This window comes from Cervus elaphus, chromosome 7 (genome assembly GCF_910594005.1).
Source record: "Cervus elaphus chromosome 7, mCerEla1.1, whole genome shotgun sequence".
Lineage (NCBI taxonomy): Eukaryota > Metazoa > Chordata > Mammalia > Artiodactyla > Cervidae > Cervus > Cervus elaphus.
The window spans coordinates 1,547,348-1,553,750 of record NC_057821.1 but is presented as its reverse complement, the minus strand read 5'-3'; positions in this window follow the sequence as shown (position 1 = coordinate 1,553,750).

Below are 6,403 nucleotides of genomic sequence, written 5' to 3'. Positions count from 1 at the left end.
ATTTCCTTGCTATGACCTCTGGGGAAGGCTTTCTACCTCTTTGTTATTCTTTGGAACTGTGCATTCAAATGGGTATATCTTTCTTTTTCTCCTTTTCCTTTTTCTCCTCTTCTTTTCTCAGCTGTGTGTAAGGCCTCCTCAGATAGCCATTTTGCTTTTTTGCATTTCTTTTTCTTGGGGATGGTCTTGATCCCTGTCTCCTGTACAATGTCATGAACCTCTGTCCATAGTTCATCAGACACTCTATCAGATCTAGTCCCTTGAATCTATTTCTCACTTCCGCTGTATAATCATAAAGGGTTTGATTTAGGTCATACCTGAGTGATTGAGTGGTTTTCCCTACTTTCTTCAATTTAAGTCTGAATTTAAGATGCTACACATGGACATCACCAGATTGCCAATACCGAAATTAGATTGATTATATTCTTCTAGCCAAAGATGGGGAAGCTCCATACAGTCTCCACTTTACATGTGGAGAAACTGGGCACTGGAGAATGAATAGGAGCGAGGGCAAGGTTGTAGGCCACTGGGCTGTGAGGCCTGGCTCATCTCAGGCCACCGTAGCAAACGCCCTCCCCCAAGGTCACCAACTCCAGACATGAGTATTGTGCTGAACTGAAGTCAGTTGATAATGTTATCTCCAAATGTGGGAAGGCTGTTTATTTATGGAATTAAGTCAGCCATCCAACCTAGGGACCTAAGAGCAAGCACATGGTGGTTTTCTTCTTATTCTAAAATTAGTTCCGAGCTTTTCTCTTTTAGGGATTCCTACTGTGTTCACAAGTTATTGAGCCTTATGGTTTCCTAGGCCAGTAATAAATGGAACAAGAGGCAACAATAGAGATTAGAAATGTGTTGGGTGGATCAGGTCTGATAAATAGATAGCTTTTAATGAAGATGGCATGACTGGAAATCCTATTTATAGTTATCTAGTTTTCCTATTTTTTAAATGGATAAAATAATAATATAGGACTTATTTCCAAAACCACTTGGAGAAATAATATGCAATTTCAAGAAATATTATAGTTATTATAAATTGTTTGGTTGCAAAACAAAAATAAAATGTCACCTCAAAAATCAAGACTTTTACCCAGTTGATGCAAAAAAAAAAAAAAAATCCTAATACATTTCTCTAATGTTCCTAGTTGAAAACAAAATCATTTTTTAAAGGACTGCCAATTCATTCAGAACTAAAACTTGATTCATCTTACCACATGATTTGGTTTCTCCCAGTCCACTTTTGAGAAGGATTAGATGACAGGTGTTCAGCCAGGACTTCCTGTACTACTTGTTTGATGATTAATGGGGTCTTGGCACAAGAGTGGAGTTTTAGAAAAGAAATAGGAGATGCTTTCTTGAATAGACATGGAGCTTCATTGTCCCAGAATGTAGGTATCATTTCAGAAAGGGATCTCTCCCTGAGAAAACACATTCATGAAAAGTAAAACTGTTCAAGGAAACAAAATCTAAAAGCAGGAATAGAAAGGGAAGCTGGGATGCCTACTCCTGAAATCCTAGTTACTACAGTGCCAGCTGGCAAGCCAGGGTGAAGTGGGATGTCTGGAGAAACAAAACAAAACAAAAGCATCAACTGCAAAAGAATAATCATTTTAAGCATCAGTTAACCATTTACTGGATGTGAAAGTTGTGCATATGTGTGTATATGGGGGGTTCCTCTCTGGGGTGGGTGTGGGTCTGTCGAGGTCTCTGTGGGGTTATTGGGGGCCCTGTGCAGCAGCAGTGCTGGGTCACTGTGGGTATATGGGGGGTCTCTCTCTGGGGTGAGTGTGGGTCTGACCCACTCTTCATGGGGGCCCTGTGCTGGATCAGTGAGGGTTATGGGGGGGTCCCTCTGTGGGGTGAGTGTGGGTCTGTCGAGGTGTCTGTGAGGTTATTGGGGGCCCTGTGGTGGGTCACTGTGTGTATATACTGTGTATATACACTGTGTATATACAGATATATACATATATATATATATATATATATATATGTGTATAGATAGATATATACATATATATACTGTGTATATACACTGTGTGGCCCTGTGCTGGGTCACTGTGTGTATATACTGTGTATATACATATATATACATATATATACTGTGTATATACACTGTGTGTGTATACTGTGTGTATACACTGTGTGTATATGGCAGCAGCCAGGCTGAGGATCCAAGCTCTGTGCTCCCCTCTCCTGAACTCTCGAGGTCACTCGATGACCTAGGACCCAACGCCTCCCCTCAGACCCTGGCTAAGCCCCCACCGCTGTGCCCACCGTGGGGGATGCGGTGCAGAGTCAGGACTAGTCTCCAGGGAGGAACCACAGCACAAGTAGGCCTATGCCCACTGCCCCCACAGCCCTGGGCCTGGTCCCACATGTGGGGGCCCTGACAGGCATGGAGGCAGGGCCGTTCCTGCCAGCTCCTGGATCAGAGGCCCCCTTCTGGAGGGGGACTGTGCACCAGGGCAGTGTCTGTGACATAGAGCCCAGAATCTCTCTGGAGAAATGCTCATTTCCCCGCTTTCCAGCTTGGATGAGCCCAAGGAGGAAAGCTGATGGCGTGTTCATTTTCTGCAGGTCCCTTCCATGCATGCTGGGTGACACATCCTGGCTGCTGGTGTCTTCCACCCCGGCCTCTGGAGTGAGTAAGACTGAGTGCAGGTGAGACCTGCTGTGACTCCTGAACAGGCCCTGGGCCTGTTGAGTCCTACCTGTACCCTGGGAGCCTCCTTGGACCACACATGTAGGTAGAGGTCACGGGCTGTGAGTCTGTCCTGAGTACCCAGTCCTGTAAAAGCTGATTGCTACAGTGGGGAAAAGTGAAGCTTCTCTGCTTGAGTTTCTGTTGCCTCTGGGAGCTTGGCCCTCTGTTGAGGGCCTCCAGGTGTCCTCCCTCAGACAGGTCCGGGGAACTAGAGTAGAGGGGAGACTCTGGAGTGATGCCAGCATGAGCCACCAGGCCCCTCACTTCTTTCCTCTGGCCCTGTGGACGGTGGTGGGACACCAATGCTCCTTGGTAAATGCACCATCTATGGGCTCCCCTGCCACTAACATCCTTCCTCTGCATCCCATCCCAGCCACATCTGGGAGAGAAAGGGGCTTTCAGGGCAGCAGCATCTACCCTGCTGTGACTCGGGGGTGAGGCTTGTCCCACCTCTGGACTCCCTTCCTTATTCTGATATGTGAGTTTGTCCCTGACACTTCTTGAGCCTGAGGGGAATTTCAGCTTCTGAACACACCTCCCTACCAGCTGTACAACGTCCAGGTGGAGAGACAGTAGGATGGAACTGAGCAAGATCCTGAGAAGGGGGAGGTCTTTCGGTTTAGTTCACTGTGACATGTCCTAAACGCTGTTGCTTGTTTCTCTAATGCTGGTATTATGGAAACTGAAGGCGCAGTTATGGAACTGGGGTGAGGATGAGGATCCATGCTGGGGTCACCCTCCCTCCACGGCCCCATCCCATCTGGAAGTCAAAGCAGGCACCTGGGAAGCGTGGACCCCGATGCCTTCCATCTCCCTCAGTGAGGCACCGACAGGCCACTACCCCTGCTCATGAGAAAGAAAACATTTATTTCATGAAACAAAATTTCTGGTAGGAAGAAGCCTTTAGCACACAGAGGATGTGCTAACATTGGAGAAAAATATTTATCTGCATGGCATGCATTTTTTTCTTGGAGGAGAGTATTCCTACGCAGAATGCTGTGAAAAGCATGTTCGGATTCACCAGAAGAGGTATATTTCTGAGGGAGACCATGCCTTGGACAGTGGAGGGAATGGCCTGCGACCCGTGTCACTCGTGAGCCATGCTGGCAGACTATGCCTGGAGGGGGACCTGGCTCCCTGGGTGAGAAGGCCCACTTGCTGTCCCTGGGACTGGTCCACTTACTCTTTTTGGAAAAGCTATGCCCGTCGGGGTGGCTTGGTGATAACGGGGTGTATCTCTCCTCATTCTCCTTTCCTCTTGGTAAGACAGGATCCTGTGGTGGCAGCAATTTCTGAGCCTTGAAAACACATTCCTAGGTCACACTGGTACAGCCCATAATGAAGCATGCAGTGGGATTGTGTCTGAGAGTGCTGGGTGCCATACTGTGGTCACCTAATTGAGGTTACATTCCATAGCAAATGGGCCTGAGGTGAGGAGTTGCGAGCCACTCGCTTGCTTCAAAAATCCAAAAGGGTGGATCAAATCTTGCTCCATCAGAAAAAAGAAAACAGCAATTGGATGGATTTTAACACAGTCGTTAGGCTGTATCACGTTCGGGTCCCCAGAGAGAAAAATGTGAATTTTGCCCCCTAGGTTCGGTATCCAGGTTGACACACAGGCTGTGTACCCACAGGATCCAAGAATGCTCCAGATATACCTAGGCTTACTAGACCTCTCTTACAGAGGAAACGTGATGGAACAGACCTTTGAACGTTGCTTTGCTTCTCCCTGTGACTGTGGGACACGTCCACATGATCACAGCCTCTGGGGATATTGCCACTGAAAACTGACCTCCAAGCAAGTGCTTCCGAGCAGTGTGTGACTCGCAGCACCCAGAATGCTGGGAAAGCTATCTTCCTTCGTGGAAGGAAAGGCATCCACAGAAAGTGTGTCTTCATGCCTCTCTCTTGCAGGAATTCTTTAGCTTCAAAGACATGAGACATCCAGGCCTGCTCCGAGGACCTAAATTGCAGTCAGGGCCATGTGTCTCCCTGCACTTAATGAGGCTTACAAACACATTCCTATGTCATAGTCATACTGCCCATGAGGAAGCAGGTTGCAGGAGTGTGTCTGAGAGTGCTGGGTGCCATACTGGGGTCAACTCATTGAAGTGACATTACACAGCAAATAGACTTGAGGCAAGAAGTTCAGAGCTGCCTGCTCGCTACAGAAATCCCAAAAGGTAGAGCAAATGTAGCGCTTTCCGGAGTAAGAAAACAGCAGGTGGAAATACATTCAAGAAATTGCCCAGCCACACATGTTTATGGCCCCCCGAGAGCATTCTGTGAATTTTGCCCCCAGGCCCGGTATCCAGGTTGACACACAGGTTGTGTCCCCACATGATCCAAGAATGTTCCAGACATACTTAGGTTTACTAGATCTCTCCTACAGAGAACACATGATGGAACAGACATATGCATGCTGCTTTGACTTTCCCTGTGTGTGTGGGATCCCTCCCAAAGGAGGATTTTGCTTCTAAGACGTGAGACATCCAGGCCTCCTCCAAGGTCCTAAATTCCAGGTCAAGGCAGTGTGTCTCCCTGCACTTTCTGAGCCTTGCAAACACATTCCTGGTTCATACCGGTACTGACAATGAGGATGCAGTCTGTGCGGCTGGGTCTGAGAGTGCGGGGTGCATACTGTGTTTACGCCATGGAGGTAACATGTCACTGCAAATTGGCCCAAGGCGAGGCGTTGTGAGCTGCCCACTTGTGTCATAAATCCCAAAGGGTGGGTGGAGCAAAGCTAGCTCTGTCAGAAGTAAGAAAACAGCAATTGCATGGATTTACAAGAAGTTGCTAGGCTGCACCTCTTTAGGGTCCCCCAAGAGAAAAATGTGAATTTTGGCTCCTAGGCTCTGTATCCAGTTTGAACGACAAGGTGTTTCCCTGCAGGATCCAAGAATGTTCCAGAAAGACCTGGCTCACTAGGTCTCTCCTACAGAAAAAAACGTGATGGAACAGACCTATGGATGTTGTTTTGATTTTTCCTGTGAAAATGGGGACCCTCCCAACATTCATGGCATCAGGGGACTTGCCACTGAAAAATGACCTTCAAGCAGTGTGTGATTCTCAGCATGCAAGATCCTGGGAAAGCTTTCTTCTTTCAAGGAAGGAAAGGCATTCACAGAGAGTGTGTTTCCAGGCCTCTATCTTGCATGAACCATTTTGCTTCTAAGATGTGAGTCCTCAGTTGCTGCTCTGAGTGCCTAAATTCCAGAGTCAAGGCCATGTGTCTCCCTGCACTTTTCTACCCTTGAAAACAAATTCCTAGTTCATTCCGCTATGGTTCCTGAGGATACTCTCGCGGGAGTGTTTCTGAGAGTGCTGGGTGCCATGCTGTGGTCACCTCATCAAGTTGACATTCCACTGCTAATTGGCCAGTGGCAAGGAATTGTGAGCTACCTGCTTGCTTCAGAAATTCCAAGGGGTGGAGAAGAGTAAAGTTAGTTCTGTCACAACTGTGAAAACAGCATTTGGATGGATTTTCATGCAGTTGCTAAGCCACACCAATTTAGAGGCCCCCGAGAGAAAGATGTAAATTTTGCGTCCTTGGCCTGTATCCAGGCTGACATACTTGCTGTGTCCCCACAGGATCCAAGAGCTTTCCAGACAGAACTGGGCTCACTAGATCTCTCCCACAGAGCAAACGTGGTGGAAGAGACTTTGATGTTGCTGGGACTTTCCCTGTGAGTGCGG